This window comes from Lytechinus pictus, chromosome 2 (genome assembly GCF_037042905.1).
Source record: "Lytechinus pictus isolate F3 Inbred chromosome 2, Lp3.0, whole genome shotgun sequence".
NCBI lineage: Eukaryota > Metazoa > Echinodermata > Echinoidea > Temnopleuroida > Toxopneustidae > Lytechinus > Lytechinus pictus.
The window spans coordinates 24469778-24487238 of record NC_087246.1 but is presented as its reverse complement, the minus strand read 5'-3'; the positions used below and the strand labels follow the sequence as shown (position 1 = coordinate 24487238).

The 17461-nt window shown below is 36.3% G+C and overlaps 1 long non-coding RNA gene across 1 annotated transcript; it reads right to left on the bottom strand.

The window, feature by feature from the left end:
• Positions 1-238: 238 nt before the first annotated feature.
• Positions 239-2948, bottom strand: LOC135153286 (uncharacterized). The gene is made up of 3 exons (XR_010292744.1): positions 2819-2948; positions 1496-1586; positions 239-631 (listed from the first exon to the last, which is right to left on the bottom strand). It is a non-coding gene; the product is annotated as an uncharacterized LOC135153286 (long non-coding RNA).
• Between the last annotated feature and the right edge of the window lie 14513 nt (positions 2949-17461).

Below are 17461 nucleotides of genomic sequence, written 5' to 3'. Positions count from 1 at the left end.
ATTTCAATTCATTTTATTCCAAATACATAAATCAGGTAACAATTATTTTCCTCTTGAGTTTAAAGATCAAATTTTGATCAGAACTCGTTCCCATCTGAAAGAGACTACTGTCCTCACAAACACAGATGCAATGTCACATGCCCCCCCCCCCCCCGAATTCATTGATCATTATTTTTGTTAAACATTCTTCATTGCCAAAATTGTTACACAATTTCATGTACATATTGTATTGCTGAATTTTTATTTATCATTCCTGTTATGTCATTGTAATAAATTTATTATTCTAAGTATTATTATTATAAACATTATCATTATCTACATCCATAATTGTAAAAACTACTGCTACAATCAGCAAGTATAATTACCCCTAAAATAACCGTATCCCTCTTAAATTGTTTATGGGTTTTGTTTGGTCAGTAGTGTGGGGGGGGGGGGGGCGGTTACAACACTCTATTGTAAATACATGCAGTAATTCAGTTTGATATAGGATGTTTGGCATATTGTCAATGCATTATTCCCTAATTCTTCCTCCAGAAAATTATTATTGGAATTAAAAAGCAAACCCTTAATTTGGTCTTGTATTTCTTGAGTCTCTAAAACAGAGGATGTGAAGCAGAGTCATGTTCCATATCTGTTGAAAAAAAAAAAAACGACAGAAATGTTAGCAATTCAATCAAGCCATCATAAAAAAATTAAAAAAATTAAAAAATATGTATAAAAGTTTAATGAAACCACAAGCCGAATGAGTCACCTTTACAAAATCTGGTGTGGATTGAAGAATTCATGAGTGGGTAGGAAGCAAATAAGTTGATTACATATGATTTTCCACTTGCTTAGCCTAGTATATTCTGATTTTCTTATTTAATTTTGACAAGCTAGATCTACCGGTAGGTGATATTAATTGTCCCCTGAAAACATGACAGGTGAAAATTAAAATGGAGCCTGTCAATACGACTCCAGCCTAGTCTCTGAGCTGATTTTATTTTCATTTAGTCAATACAACTTATATCTTGGTCTACCATGTGAGCCCCCCCCCCCCCCCAAAAAAAAAGGACACCTCACAAAACCCCAATTTAATGTAAAAATATGTCATGAACACATAATAATTATATAACACTAGAATCAGTATATTCTCCCAAATAATTTGATACCATATTCATATTTAGATAGATATGTATTTTTTGCAGAGATGTAGATTTTGATTTGCACCGAAATAAGGCATGGCTAAAATTAATGACTCCAGATGCCAATGATGCCAAAATCTATGAGTTAGCAAATTTTCAAAGAAATTGATTTGTGTATTGACACTAAAAAGAGTTATTATCTTGTAAATTATTGAACATGGGTATTGAAATTTGAAATGGATTTTAATATAACGCTTTTAGGACAATGAAATCATTGACATCTGGACTCATTTTTGGATAAAGTCATTTGGTCTGTAAATACATGAAGTCATTCAGTTTGATAGATAGGATGATTATTGTTTTTTTTTTACCTTTATGAATCAGGAGGGTCCTGCAGCTTAATTCGGTCTTGTAATCCTCGAGTCTCTAAAAGAGGATGTGAAGCAGCATCATGTTCTATGTCTGTTGAATAGAACATACACACAGACAGAAATGTCAGCAATACAAGCTATTGTAAAAAAAAATTAAAACACATAACACTTGGACTATAGCGTATATATCTAGATCTAATCACAGACTCTGGCGTACATAGATCTGGAACTAAATGTAAGTAGATCTAGATCTACATCAAAAGTAGATTTAAATTTCATTTTTGTTAAACCTACCATTCTGCGAAATTTCAATGTTATTGAATCATATTATCATACAAGTGTTAGATCTAAACTAAAGCTGTCTTGACCCAGGGTTTTTTTAATGGTTTCATGACATTTGCTCTGACGACAAATGCCCCGATGAAAAATCTACACGTTAGGCCAAACAAAAGCTAACCTCCAATAAATAAATCCTTAACTTAGACCCTGACTTAGTGACTGAAATAATACTAGGCCTAGCCCTAGGGCTAGGCCTATATAGATTATACAGGAGGTCGCTTTGTTGTAGCCTTGTAGGCCTATATAAGTAAGTTTAGTCTAGGTCTATAAACCTAAGCTAGAGAATAGATAGGATAAGAGGTAGAAAAGTTTTCTTTTAGCTTTAGCCAAGACCTGTAGGCCCTACTACTGTAGGCCTATTATTAACTTTCAAGTTTAGAAAAATAAAAAAAAAACATGAAAAGAACTATAAATAAGTTTGGACTTTGCCTTTGGGAAATGAAACATCTTTATAAAATTAAAAAATCAAGCATGTGAATTCAAAGAAGGGAACGGGTTAATGGAGTGAATGTCTTTCTATAGAGTCAATATGGATGCGCGATAGATCCCAGACAACGTCTAGCCTAAACGTTAAAGGGACTATATCTAGTTCTTTCCTAACCCAGGGGTTGTTGTTGTTGTTCGGCACGCGGGCCGGAGCCCCGTGGGTTAGTTCTTTCCATGCGCTTATGCCTGCCGAGATCTCGGTAGGCGTCGAAATTTCAGAGAAATTAACTCTCGCCCAAAAGTCTGGCGTGATAATTAATACGAGGTCTCAAATGGTAGCAGATGGAGATTTACATGTAATCTAGCCTACATTTTTAGCTCACGACGATGGAAATAGTTTTGAGTTTTCGCAAGTCGTTTGCTTCCTAATTATTCACTTTTTATAAACACAAATTAATTCATGTTGTACCCAGACTTCTCAAGATCCATATAACATTAGATCTTTTGATTTATTTTTGTAAATGAATTAAAATTCAGCGTTAATCTGACAGTACTCACCGAAAATCTTTCAAGGATATAATCTTCTTCTGTGCGGGTGACGTCATCTTTCAGCCTTTAATTAAGCGGAAGTGACGATGGGGTCAAATTATGACGTACGAATTTCAATAGAAAAATACATTATTCATAAGGTAAGGTCCAATCAAATCACAGTATCTTGCGAGTACGAAAAGAAAAAATAAATGATTCATTAGCAATATGCAAATGGGCTTAGGATTCGGTTCAAATGTCTCCCAGGGGGTGTGGCCGAAAGTGGTAAAAAATACGCTTATCACCATGGAGCTTCTATGGAGTATCTGTACGTTATATGCAAATGTTATTTAAATGAGGCTTTTCCGCGGGTGCTACCTTTCAGTCTATACGTATTTATTTGTCTATGGTTCGAAGTGTACACAGCATATACATATGGTAGCACATCGAGCAGCACGCGCGCGTTCAACTGATACCAAGCTGCGCTATTTTATCCATGGATCTGCTCAGTGCTCACTGCGACACGTTTATGCGCACGTACTCTGAAAAGCGACGACCAAATGAAAAGTGACGATCAAATAAAAAGCGACGATCAAATGAAAAGTGACCATCAAATATAAATCGACCATGTATGGAATGCCGAAACCATCAACTGAAATTGTGATGATCAAATGAAAAGCGATGATCAAATGTACAGTGACCATCAAAGAAGAAGTGACGATCAAATAAAAAGTGACCGTCAAAGAAGTGATGATCAGATAAAAAGTGATGATCAAATAAAAAGTGACCATCAAATTAAAAGTGACCATCAAATAAAAAGTGAGCAACAAAAAAGCGACCATCAAATTAAAAGTGACCATCAAATAAAAACTGAGCATCAAATTAAAAATGACCATCAAATAAAAAGTGACCATCAAATTTAAAGTGACCATCAAATAAAAAGTGACCATTAAATAAAAAGCGACCATCAAATTAAAAGTGACCATCAAATAAAAATTGATGATCAAATTAAAAGTGACCATCAAATTAAAAGTGACCATCAAATTAAAAGTGACCATCAAATAAGTGATCATCAAATAAAAGGTGCCCATCAAATTAAAAGCGACCATCAAATGAAAAGTGACCATCAAATGAAAAGTGACCATCAAATAAAAAGTGACCATCAAATAAAAAGTGACCATCAAATTAAGTGATCAAATAAAAAGTGACCATCAAACAAAAAGTGACCATCAAATGAAAAGCGATAAATAAATTGAAAGTGACCATCATCAAATCTAAAGTGGCCATCATCAGTTCAAAAGTGGCCACTATCGAATCAAAAGCAACCATCATCAAATCAGAAGCAGCCATCATCAAATCAAAAGTGGCCACTATCGAATCAAAAGCAGCCATCATCAAATCAAAAGCAGCCATCATCGAATCAAAAGCAGCCGCCATCAAGTCAAAAGTGGCCGTCATGAAGTCAAAAGTAACCGTCATCAAATAAAGAGCAAGTAAAAAGTGGCCGTCATCAAGTCAAAAGTAACCGTCATCAAATAAAAAGTGGCTGCCATCAACTTACAGGTGTCCTTTTGGCGCGCACATCAGGAACGCCGAAAGGACAACATTGATTTGATGTTAGAAACTGATTTGATGATGGCTGGTACAGAGGGATATGATGCTGAAAATTGATATGATGATGGCCACTTTTGATTTACTGATGGCTGCACTTGATTTGATGATGGCTGGTACGGAGGTCCATCAAATCAAAAGTGACAGTGATCAAATTTTAGCCTTTCCGCGTTCCATACAAAACAAACCTCTATATCTAGTCACACTAACGAATCCGACAAGCGATCAATGGTATGTCATTTGAGATAACACAATCCTAACACAATAGCTTATGAGGCGCCGAATGTACCAATATTATATAGAACAATTATTTGTTATATAATCATTATTTATTAAATAATAACTATTATTTATATATAATTTACATTTTATTTGTAAATAACTACTATTATATAAAATATCATTTCTAATTATTTATATATAATTCCAAGTAATACTTCATTATTTGTAAATAATAATAGTTCGACATTCCATTATTTATAAATAATGATTATTTGTTTTTCATTATTTATAAATAATGATTATTTGTTTTTCATTATTTATAAATAATGATTACTTGTTTTTCATTATTTACAAATAATGATTATTTGTTTTTCATTATTTATAAATAATTATTATTTGTTTTTCATTATTTATAAATAATGATTATTTGTTTTTCATTATTTACAAATAATGATTATTTGTTTTTCATTATTTATAAATAATGATTATTTGTTTTTCATTATTTATAAATAATGATTATTTGTTTTTCATTATTTATAAATAATGATTATTTGTTTTTCATTATTTACAAATAATGATTATTTGTTTTTCATTATTTATAAATAATGATTATTTGTTTTTCATTATTTATAAATAATTTGTTGAGTTTTCCATTATTTATAAATAATGAATATTGTTAAATAATGAAAACGTCTACTTCATTATTTATAAATAATCATTATTTAATGTTCGAGTTTTCCATTATTTATAAATAAAGATTATTTGTTAAATAATGAAATATCTACTTCATTATTTATAAATAATAATTTTGTTTCAATATCCCATTATTTATAAATAATCATTATTTATAAACAATTTTTACAGTTTGCCATTATATACAAATAACCATTATTTATTAAATAATGCCATTATTTATTAAATAATGCCATTATTTATTAAATAATGGAAAACTCGCTATAACATGCAAATGTGGGACCGCCCATGATATGAATATTCATGATGCGATTTCCTTTTTCGTGATTTTTCTTCACAAATTTTTGTCCATTTCCTCTTCATAATGACATTTCTTGAAGCAATTTTCGAGGGATATGGTCTGATTGTAATATTCTACATTTTCTATATAACTTCGTCTTCGTAGAAATATCAAAAAGTGTAATTTTATACGATTTTTCCTACAGTTCACAATCCCCATAGGCGCGCGTGTACTGTAGGGACAACCGGTGAATCGACGGAGTGCTCTTCATCGAAATACTACGTTGGTTGGTCCCCGGAAGTGGCGGGCGGAATTTAGCCCGAATCCTCGATGGAAGTCGATCAAGTGCATATGAGCTGAGAGAGTGAAATATCGGGGACATCCCGATAGACCGCGGGTCCGATAGACCGCGGGTCCGTTAGACCGCGGGTCCGATAGACCGCGGGTCCGATAGTCCGCGGGTCCGATAGACCGCGGGTCCGATAGTCCACAGTGTGTGTAAAATTATGATCAGATATATCAAATGTCATCGAGAGGTCCAAAGGTCAAATGATACGAAGCCATGGGGTTCTATCAGGTGCGGATCCATAAGGGGCCGAGGGGGAACTGCCTCACCCCCCTCACCCCCAGCTCAAAAAAGAGGGGGGAAGAGGGGAAAAGGGAGAGAATAAAAAAAAGAGGAAGATGGGAAAAGAAGAGAATAGAAAAAAGAGTAAGAAGGAGAAAGGAAGAGAAGAAAAAAAGATAAGAAAAAGGGGAAAGGAAAGACAAAGAAAAAAATGGAGAAGAAAAGGGGAAAGAAGAGTAAAAAAAGAGGAGGGAAAAGGAAAAGAAGAAAAGAAAGGAGAAAGGAAAAGGAGGAAAAAGAAGAAAAAAAGAGGAAGGAAGAGAAGAATATTTAAATAGAGAGGAAGATGGGAAGAAAGATAAGAAAAAGAGAGAGAGAGGAAGAGGGGAAAAGTAGAGAAGAAAGAGAGAGAGAGGGAGGAAGGGGAGGGAGAGAAGAAAAAAATATTAAAAGAGAAAAAAGAGGGAAAGGAAAGAAAAAGAAAAAGGGAGAAGTAAAGGGAGAAAGAGAAAAAAGTGGAAGAGGGAAAAGAAAGAAAAGAACAGAATAAGGAAAAGGGGGAAAAGAAGAAGAAAAAAAGAGGAAGATAATAATATTTAAAGAGAGAGGAAGATGGGAAGAAAGATAAGAAAAGAGAGAGAGAGAAGAAGAGAGGAAAAGAGAAGAAAAAAGAGAGAGTAAGGGGGAAGAGAGGAAAAACGAGAAAAGAGAGAGAGGAAAAGAGGGAAAGAAAAGACAGAAAAAGAGAAGAAAAGGGGGAAAGAAAAGATGGGGGGAAAGAGAAGAAAAGGGGGAAAAGAAGAGGGAGAAAGAAAGAGAAAGGAAGGAAGGGAAATGAGGATAAGAGAAAGAAAAAGAAAGAAAAGGAGATGGGAAACGGAAGAGGGAGATGTTGACCTGGACGTCGATTTGATGGCGCCAAAATGACGTTCGAACTATGGGGCGCTGAATTGATGTTCGATCTACATGATCTAGCGGGGCACCAAATTGATGTTCGAACTTGGGGAGCGCTAATTTGAATTTTGACCATAATGCGTCAAATACATGTTTCAGAGAGGGGGAGGGAGGACAAAGTTATATTTCACATGGGGGCGCCAAGTTTATGTTCAACCGAGGGCGCCAAATTGACCTTGAACTTTAATAGGGGGCTTCATGCAAATTCATTTTCGACCGGGGGTGCAACATTGCTCGTATTGCCTGTTTATAGTGAAATATATGTCCTGCCCAAAAAACTTAAATTAATGCGGCTGAATTAAAATATTTCGTTTTTACGATAACAGAAAAAACAATGTTTTCGAGTTTTAAGTCTGTTTAGCGAGAAAGATACACTGTTCAGGGTCACAAAAAGGGTTATTATCAAATTCAGCTCGCGCTACGCGCTCGCAATATTTGATTAACGAGGTATTCATCCTCTGCTTCAATCCCACATGTAAGTGTTAGTGTTTTTCAAGTCAACATACATAGGCCGATCTAGGGGGCAAAGATTTTGCCCCCCCCCCCCCCATGGTGGCGCAAAAAAGGGGTAAGAAACAGAAAAAAGGAAGAGAAAAGGGACAAGCAATTAGAATAGGAATTATACCTTAGTCCTTCTTAAGTCAGTATATAAAAAATTGAGCTCGCGCTTCGCGCTGGCATCAATACATTGTTTAGTTATATACGCATCCCGACCTTACAATTTTTATGCGAACGAGAAGCACAAGCTGAAAATATTTGATATTCTAACCTGACAACTGAAAATGTATTTTTCATTTCATCATTATAAAAGTTTTCAGCTAGCGCTTCGCGGTCGCATTCATTTCTTAATAGATATGCATCGTGTTCATCATAACAACTACTAACATAGGCGGATTGAGGCGGCCCGAGGGCAACCTCCCCCCCCCCCCCTATTGACAGAGCAAATAAATTGTGAAAAACGGGGAAAGAAAAAAAAGGGGGAAAGAAAGGAGAAAAAAGAAGACAAAACATAAAAGGAGGAAGACGAGTGAATAAAATAAGGTCAGGAGAAGACTTGGAAAACAATTTTTAAAAATATTTAATGTCACTATATTAAAGTTTCGCTCGCGCATCGCGCTCGCATTGCCTGTTCAATGAGATACATATCTTGCTCAATAGGCTGATATGTAGTTTAAAATATCAAGTTTTGATATCAATATACAAAAAAAAATCAGCTCGGACATTGACCTTTCATTATTTTGTTTTATTTACCAATTTATGTCTTTAAGTGCTCTGGAAAATGTCCGTTTTATGGTTTGAATCAACATTTGCAACATTTTGTGCGCTCGCACTATTTGCCAAGTAGGCCTACCTATTGTCTTTTTATATTTCATATAAGATTCTCTAAATATACCTTTTCAGGTGTCTCGATTGTAAAAAAAATAATAAAGGCCTATGAGCTAGCGCTGCGCGCTCGCATTTTGATTGGTGAGTTATGTATACCTATATATTAATTCTATAACAAACTACTTAAATCCCCCCATTAAAAAATTCCGGATCGCAATTTGCGCTCGCATTATTTGCTAAAAATATATCAACCAATGAATCCTATTTATGATTACAAAAATACTTAAAATATCCAGTTTTCAGGCCTCATGCACTGTCAACAAATTTCACACACTCATTAGGCTTAACAGATTAATAAATATGAAATAAGATTTGTATGAATTCATAATAACTAAATTGTCCCTTTTTCAGAAATAAATATCAACAAGTTTTAGGAAAAAAAATAGAAGATAGTCATCATTCTTATATGATGACAAAATGTCCTTAGGCCTAAAATGTCTCGATCCTAGGTCAAATAAATAATAAAATATCAGCTCCCGCTTCGCGCTCGCATTATTTATATAGTGCTATCAAATTTCCCTATATACACAGTGCTGTAAACAGTGCTTAAATTGACTCTTTTCATATCGGAATTTCAAATGTTATTTCAGCTCGGGCTCTGCGCTCGCATTATTGATTTTTATGATGAAGAATGAAATGTATTCAGATTGCCAGGATTCTGTCTAACTCTAGAACACGTGCACGCATGTTTTTTGAGATACGCATCTTGATCTTATTAAAAACGTGCTAAAATTATCCAGTTTCAAATCAGAATATCCAAAATTTTCTGCTCGCGCTTTGCGCTCGCATTATTATTGTAGGGAGATACCAAAAATTACCCATCCTTTTTCATGATTGACAAACATGAATCGAATGTCCCATTGGGGGATTTGAAATCTCATCTTTTTAGGTTGGAATATCAAAAATGTTCAGCTCGCGCTTTGCGCTCGCATTATTATTGTAGGGAGATACCAAAAATTACCCATCCTTTTTCATGATTGACAAACATGAATCGAATGTCCCATTGGGGGATTTGAAATCTCATCTTTTTAGGTTGGAATATCAAAAATGTTCAGCTCGCGCTTTGCGCTCGCATTATTATTGTAGGGAGATACCAAAAATTACCCATCCTTTTTCATGATTGACAAACATGAATCGAATGTCCTATTGGGGGATTTGAAATCTCATCTTTTTAGGTTGGAATATCAAAAATGTTCAGCTCGCGCTTCGCGCTCGCATTATTTAATCGTTGAAATGTGTATCGTCTTAATGGCTAACTGCAAAACATCCTTAACTGGTCCCTTTTCGACCAGGCCAGAACGAATATTTAACATTTCTGCTCGCGCTTCGCGCTCGTGGTAATTATCTAGTTACATACGCGTCCTGTTCAGGTTCACAAACATTGCCCAAAATGTTCAATTTTCAGGACAAAATACATGAAATTTCATTTTTAGATTACATAGGGCTTAAGAGATTATTACACATTTATGTTGCTTATAAAGTAAAGCTAGGAAATGACTGTTAAAAAAATAGAGAGAATCAAGACTAAGAAAAAATAGAGAGAAAAGGAAAGGGATTAGGATGAAATATAATATTATTTTCCAAATATTATGTCAAAATCTATCACAACCTTGTATTTTTGTAATAAAAATGTCAGGATATTTGCTTGCTCGCTTCGCTCACTGGCAACTTCTTATTAATTTTATGCGATACACCATATCGAGCCCCCTCGAAATTGTTGGCTCATTACGGCACTGGGACAACCCCTTCAAAGAAACACACAAAAAAATCAACTTTGAGCGGCCGATCGGGAAAAATATGGGTGAAACAATGGCCCCTCACCCTATTGGCGGAAGCTGGGTCCGCCCCTGACTTAGGCTTTCAGGATGTAATGCATGAAAAATCTATTTAAAAAAAGATCGCGCTTCGCGTTCTCATTATTTATTTAGGCCTTGTGAGATACCTCAATTTGTTTTTAAGAATGAAACCTCAGATTTTCTTTGACGTCTACCCCCCCCCATTTCATTTATTTTTTTTAACTCGGTGCCCTCGCCACCCCCCCCCCCCCGTGCACCCATGCTGAATAAATACGCCACTGATGAGGAGAATTAGTCGATTGCTTCGATATTGCATTATTCCCAAGAGGTTATCATTAATATTATTGAAGGGTATTCTAACACAACAGTACAGAAACTACAGCTCCCGTTCACACAATATTCTGGTAGGGCCTACTCTGGTTAGAAGTTAAACCAAATTGAACCCCCCCCCCAAAAAAAAAAAAAAATCACTCGTGCTTCGCGCTCCCATTGATATTACATTATATATTTATGGATTTTTTTTTCAAGAACACATAAAAAAAGTGGTCTTTATTTTTTTTAATGTGATTATAAGATAATTCAAAATCAATTTAAGGCACTTAATTTAGGCTTCCCGGGAGGGAGTGGGCGCTTTTTTTTCGAAAAATACACATATTGGCGCCAAAAATCAGGTCAAATTTGGCCCCCCCCCCCCTTCCCCACGAAATCCTGGATCCGCGCCTGGGTTCTATAACAATAACCCAATTAGGGCAGTCACCCCCTGACAACTACTTCAAGGAAAATATTATCCCCATATTTTTACCGCCGGGGACTGATACCCCCCCCCCGGAAATTTACCCTCCAGACAATTACCCCGGATAATTATCCCTAGTACGGAGCCTTGAAAATGCCATCTTGCCATGTCTTAATTAATCATTGGCGGCGGAAGGCAAAAAAATTAGGGGGGTCCACCTGAAATTTTGGGATGGACACAGGTAAAAAATTTGACAAGCAAGTCAACCAAAATTTATAGGAAGGACCACCAAAATTTTTTGACAAGAAAAAAAAGGTTATCAACCAAAATTAGGGGGGGGGACAAAAAGATTTTAGGGGGGGTCCACCTCAATTTAGGGGGGGGGGACGTAGAAAACAAATTGACAAGCAAAAAAAAAGGTTCTCAACTAAAAATCTAGGGGGGCCGTCCCCCACCTCAAATTTAGGGGGGAAAGGTCCCCCCCCCCCGCTTCCGCCGCCTAAGTAATTAATACGCTTATTATTTCGACATAGCGATATATTCTATCTTGTCAAGTCGATATGTCCACATGGCGAGATATGAAGTGTACAAGTCCCGGCGAGAATCCCGATATATCGCTATGTTGACATGTAACTTATTTAAGTCGACTTGGCAAGATAAAATATCTCGCCATGTCGTCAAGTCGATGGCATTTTAGAGGCTCCGTATGGCGTCTAGAGGGTAAATTTCCGGGGGGGGGGGGGGTAACAGTCCCTGACGATAAAAATATGGGGATAATATTTTCCTTGAAGTAGATGTCAGGGGGCGATTGTCCTTTGGGTCATCGTTATAGAACCCCAATGGACTCGTATCATTGGCCTTTTGACCTCTTGATGGCATTGGATCTCACTATATCCTGACCATAATTTTACACACACCGCGGACTGTCGGACCCGCGGTCTATCGGACCCGCGGACTATCGGACCCGCGGTCTATCGGACCCGCGGTCTATCGGACCCGCGGACTATCGGACCCGCGGTCTATCGGACCCGCGGTCTATCGGACCCGCGGTCTATCGGACCCGCGGACTATCGGACCCGCGGTCTATCGGACCCGCGGTCTATCGGGCTGTAACCGAAATATCAGTGTACTTGTACAGGCCCTTCTACTTTTTATAAATATTTCTTGTTGCTTTTTTTTAAGTTAATTTTTCCTGGTGTAGAGATAAGTTTCAGTTCTAATAATGCACTTCAAATACATTTTGGAGTGTCTGTTTGAGGCGTTTGGGGCGATTTCACCCTGGCCCCAAAATGCTCGCAACGACAATACGGGGGCATGATGACCCCTAAATTTTTAAAAACTTATTTTTCTATTGAAAATTATCACAAAATTCACCAAAAGTGTGCACGAAAGCCTTCGTATTTCACTTTTAAAACTCCAAAAAGTGCCCAAATGACAAGCTTGGTCGCTTCGCTGTGTCGCTTTCAACTTGAGAACGTTTACGCGTCTGCTTCCCCCCCCCCCCTCCTCCGAAAGAATGATTCTGTATACGGCCATAAAATCTTGAAAGCGAGACAGCCACGGGACCAAGCCCAAATGACAAGCTTGGTCGCTTCGCTGTCTCGCTTTCAACTTGAGAACGTTTACGCGTCTGCTTCCCCCCCCCCCTCCTCCGAAAGAAATTCTGTATACGGCCATGCTCTAAAGAGCCTGGCACATTGATTTATGTATACTTCCATTTTCATTATTTTTATCTCATTATCAACATGGCCTTACGCAGAATTTTTTCCAGGGGGGCCGGGGCCGGAGCATGACGCGCGTAAACTTTCTCAAAAAAATCTTGAAAGCGAGACAGCCACGGGACCAAGCCCAAATGACAAGCTTGGTCGCTTCGCTGTCTCGCTTTCAACTTGAGAACGTTTACGCGCGTCTGCCCCCACCCCCCGAAAGAAATTCTGTGAACGGCCATGCTCAAAAGAGCATATGGCACATTGATTTATATGTACTTTTCATTTTCATTATTTTTATCACATTATCATCATGGCCTTACACAGAATTTTTACCGGGGGGGGGGGGGGGAGCAGCTAGGACGCGCGTAAACTTTCTCATAAAAATCTTGAAAAAGCGAAGCGACCAAGCTTGTCATTTGAGCTTGGTCGCGTCGCTGTCTCGCTTTCAAGATTTTTTTGAGAAACTTTACGCGCGTCCTAGCTGCTCCCCCCCCCCCCCCCCCCGGTAAAAATTCTATGTAAGGCCATGATGATAATGTGATAAAAATAATGAAAATGAAAAGTACATATAAATCAATGTGCCATATGCTCTTTTGAGCATGGCCGTTCACAGAATTTCTTTCGGGGGGTGGGGGCAGACGCGCGTAAACGTTCTCAAGTTGAAAGCGAGACAGCGAAGCGACCAAGCTTGTCATTTGGGCTTGGTCCCGTGGCTGTCTCGCTTTCAAGATTTTTTTGAGAAAGTTTACGCGCGTCATGCTCCGGCCCCGGCCCCCCTGGAAAAAATTCTGCGTAAGGCCATGTTGATAATGAGATAAAAATAATGAAAATGGAAGTATACCTAGATCAATGTGCCAGGCTCTTTAGAGCATGGCCGTATACAGAATTTCTTTCGGAGGAGGGGGGGGGGGGAAGCAGACGCGTAAACGTTCTCAAGTTGAAAGCGACACAGCGAAGCGACCAAGCTTGTCATTTGGGCACTTTTTGGAGTTTTAAAAGTGAAATACGAAGGCTTTCGTGCACACTTTTGGTGAATTTTGTGATAATTTTCAATAGAAAAATAAGTTTTTAAAAATTTAGGGGTCATCATGCCCTCGTATTGTCGTTGCGAGCATTTTGGGGACAGGGTGAAATCGCCCCAAACGCCTCAAACAGACACTCCAAAATGTATTTGAAGTGCATTATTAGAACTGAAACTTATCTCTACACCAGGAAAAATTAACTTAAAAAAAAGCAACAAGAAATATTTATAAAAAGTAGAAGGGCCTGTACAGTACACTGATATTTCACTCTCTCAGCTCATATGCACTTGATCGACTTCCATCGAGGATTCGGGCTAAATTCCGCCCGCCACTTCCGGGGACCAACCAACGTAGTATTTCGATGAAGAGCACTCCGTCGATTCACCGGTTGTCCCTACAGTACACGCGCGCCTATGGGGATTGTGAACTGTAGGAAAAATCGTATAAAATTACACTTTTTGATATTTCTACGAAGACGAAGTTATATAGAAAATGAAGAATATTACAATCAGACACTATCCCTAGAAAATTGCTTCAAGAAATGTCATTATGAAGAGGAAATGGACAAAAATTTGTGAAGAAAAATCACGAAAAAGGAAATCGCATCATGAATATTCATATCATGGGCGGTCCCATATTTGCATGTTAATAGCGAGTTTTCCATTATTTAATAAATAATGACATTATTTAATAAATAATGGCATTATTTAATAAATAATGGCATTATTTAATAAATAATGGTTATTTGTATATAATGGCAAACTGTAAAAATTGTTTATAAATAATGATTATTTATAAATAATGGGATATTGAAACAAAATTATTATTTATAAATAATGAAGTAGATATTTCATTATTTAACAAATAATCTTTATTTATAAATAATGGAAAACTCGAACATTAAATAATGATTATTTATAAATAATGAAGTAGACGTTTTCATTATTTAACAAATAATCATTATTTATAAATAATGGAAAACTCAACAAATTATTTATAAATAATGAAAAACAAATAATCATTATTTATAAATAATGAAAAACAAATAATCATTATTTGTAAATAATGAAAAACAAATAATCATTATTTATAAATAATGAAAAACAAATAATCATTATTTGTAAATAATGAAAAACAAATAATCATTATTTATAAATAATGAAAAACAAATAATAATTATTTATAAATAATGAAAAACAAATAATCATTATTTGTAAATAATGAAAAACAAGTAATCATTATTTATAAATAATGAAAAACAAATAATCATTATTTATAAATAATGGAATGTCGAACTATTATTATTTACAAATAATGAAGTATTACTTGGAATTATATATAAATAATTAGAAATTATATTTTATATAATAGTAGTTATTTACAAATAAAATGTAAATTATATATAAATAATAGTTATTATTTAATAAATAATGATTATATAACAAATAATTGTTCTATATAATATTGGTACATTCGGCGCCTCATAATAGCTTGCATCGGCTTCTCGTATCGCTTTTGTTGGTGTGTCTGCCACACCGTAATCTATGGTATATACGGGCAAAATGCATTTCGGTATCGGTAAAACACCATTTGTTTTATTTGTTTCTAATTTGTTTCTCTTGGAAAATTTACAGGAGACATTCCTTTGCAGGTTACTGCTTCAATGAAGCTCTGGCACTTCAAAAATGTAAACACATGAATCATGACGAATGTACCCCCACCTCAATCCATATTTTAACTGTATTAAAATATCTATCTTTTGGAGACCCCGAAGTGGCAAAACTGCATTCCCCCGGCATTCCTGCTACTTTACAAAACCAGTTTGACTTGTATTATCGAATTAGAAAAGACATATGTATGAGACATCAGTCAACATGTTTCCTGAAGAAAGTTTTTGGTTTATTTCAGCCTACGCCCACGGGAGCCCTCCGAATTTACCCCATCCCCTCCATATTTCGACACTGAATTAAAAAAAAATATCGTGTTTTAAATCCACCGGCAAGGCAAATGGCGTTTCTTTGTATAATAAAGCAACTTTTATATTTATATTTTTCTATTAATATTTATTATTATTATTATTATAGTAAAGGCTATAACCCAACAGGAGCATGCCTAGGATACCCCTTCCTTTTTGGTTTTATGTATTTAAAAATAATTTATTGTCTTTAGAACTCTCAAAAGATTATTTTTGTTTGTATTGATATCTTGGAATAGAATACTCTACAAGTGACATGTAGAGGAGCTGTGGTACATTGAAGAACAGCCACACGTAAGCTCTTAACTGCTGAAACCCCTTTATTGATTCCACTCTATGTTGAATTTAGATATTTTTAGAGCCCAGTCGGAAGAAAGATGCATTTCTACTACACAGTAAAGCCGCTTTACGTTCTCCTCTTGGAAAAAACAACATAGAAGGCATTGTTTTATATTGCATAAAATAAGTTCGTGTACATGACCATGATAACGGTGGCCTGTCGAAGTTGCCCAACCCTTTATTTTGTTTTGACAATATATATTTAGAATATCGTCTAAATGAAGCCCTCATCTGGAAAAGGGCACTTATTAAAGGCAGCATCTACATTATATAGAGGCCCTGGCCCTGGGAAGCGGGGGCTGAAGCACCCGCAAGATTTTCGGGGGGGGGGGGTAGCTGCGTGTATTATCCTCCATAGACAGCACCCCCTGGAATTCCGGCAGATGTGACAAAACGAAAAAAAAACAACGTTACCAAAATAACCTTCATTTTGTAGTGCATTCCTTTTTGTTTATTTGCTTGTTAAATTTCTTGGGACCAAAATTTTACATTGAACCTTTTTTTGCTTTTCAAATTTACATCAGCACCCCCTGTTAAAATCGTTCACAGTGCCTTGGAGGAGGCATTGTTCTAGTGCACAGGCAATATGTAAATAAGAAATTCTGGCAAATTAAAGCCTACTTCTAAGGGAGCTAGTTCCCAATCTCTTTCTATATTTTGACTATATGGAAATATTTCATGTTTTTGTAGCCCCCACGGTGGCAAAAAGGCATCTTTAACACCTAATAAAGCAAATTTTAGTTTTACCGAACCTCTGTTTAATAGATAGAGGTGGCGTTGCTCTGTCGATTTCATGTTATAAGTTAATTACATCCTATTCTACAAAGGAGCCTGCCTGTCGAAAGTATCACATCTCATTCCGAATTTGACTCTATGTTTGAACCAGCGTCCTTTTGGAACTCTCAATTGGGACAAACGTCATTTTTTTCTACATGGAAAAGTCACTTCCATTTTTTTTTATTGATTTTTTAAAAAACATAGAGGGGTCACTCTGCCTGTCTGCAAGTTACAGGTAGAGAAAATCCGGCACATTGAAACATATCCAACATCGTGTGCCTGTCGAAGTACCCCCCCCCCCATAATTCTACATATTATATTACATATTAGATAAATATAGGAGGCATCATTTCACAGGTTGCATGTAGAAAATTCATGGTACAGAGCGTATACCTTCATGGTTTCCCACTCCTTTCCATAATACACTTTTTAAATCCCCTTTGGGGCCAAAAGCATTCCTCTTACTTTTTAATAGTTACCATGGCTAGCTAATGTATAGTAAAAGCACATTTTCCAATGGAACCTCATATTTAGTATTACATTGCAAGAAGATAGTGGAAAATGTACCAATACCCATCTAAATGAAAGAATATGTCTATGTTACGAAC